The following is a 1,306-nucleotide window of genomic DNA, read 5'->3' as shown; positions in this document are numbered from 1 at the left end:
ATATATATATATATATACACACACACACACACACACATATATGTATATATGAATATGTTCTTGTAAAATATTTGCATAACACACAAGCATCCAGAGGAAAATATAACAGTCTCCTCCCTGCTGCATCCCCACCACTGAAGTACCCCCTTCACCAGTTTGGTGACTTGGCATCTTCTAGGTCCCTTCTTTGTGTAACGGTAACTTCGTACATCTAGATGTACATACACATGCATAAGTTTAAAACATTTTAAAAAATCATACCATATGTTTTGTCCAAGTGTACTTTTCAAAAAGTTAAAACCTACATCTAAATATAGAATGAACACGGCCGGGCGCGGTGGTTCACGCCTGTAATCCCAGCACTTTGGGAGGCTGAGGTGAGAGGATCACTTGAGCTCAGGAGTTTGAGACCACCCTGGGCAACATAGTGAGACCTCCTCTCTACTAAAAATTAAAAAAAATAAAATTAGCTGGTGGTGGTGGCTTATGCCTGTAGTACCTCCTACTTAAGAGGCTGAGGCGGGAGGGTCATTTGAGCCCAGGAATTTGAGCCCTGCTCGCACCATTGCAGTCCAGCCTGGGAGCATAGTGAGACCTTGTCTCAAAAAAAAAAAAAAGATCTTTAACTCATCAGTGAGGGGATTCCCACCTGGTAAGGTGGTAATGCACATGAGGAGCTGGACAGGACAAGCGTTTAAAGAGGAATGTTAGGCCAGGCACGGTGGCTCTCGCCTGTAATCTCAGCACTTTGGGAGGCCGAGGTGGGCAGATCATCTGAGGTCAGGAGGTGGAGACCAGCCTGGCCAACATAGTGAAACCCTGTCTCTACTGAAAATACAAAAAAACTAACTGGGCATGGTGGTGTGCACCTGTAATCTCAGCTACTCAGGAGGCTGAGGCAGGAGAATCACTTGAACCTGGAAGGCAGAGGTTGCAGTGAGCTGAGATCGCGCCATTGTACTTCAGCCTGGGTGACAGAGCAAGTCTCAAATAAAATAAAATAAAATAAAGAAGAATGTTAGCATATGATTACTAGGTTAGATGCAAAATGCAATGGATGTCCTACATGACAAAAATTATACCCTTTAAGATTAGTTTTTCTACTGGATATACATGTTTTTCATGTCTCCTGGGCAATATCTCTTTGTAATTTCAGTCTATTTACCTTACTAGTGAATAGCAAAATCAAACAACTGTGTATTCTTGCGGGTAAATAACCCTTGGGTGGGCTTCTGAAACAATGCCCCAGTGTGACAATGAAAGGACACCCTACACTCTTGGACTTCCAATTTTTGGATGATTTTTC

The sequence above is a fragment of the Colobus angolensis genome, unplaced genomic scaffold (genome assembly GCF_000951035.1).
Source record: "Colobus angolensis palliatus isolate OR3802 unplaced genomic scaffold, Cang.pa_1.0 Scaffold21, whole genome shotgun sequence".
Lineage (NCBI taxonomy): Eukaryota > Metazoa > Chordata > Mammalia > Primates > Cercopithecidae > Colobus > Colobus angolensis.
Note: the sequence above shows the minus strand (reverse complement) of the source record.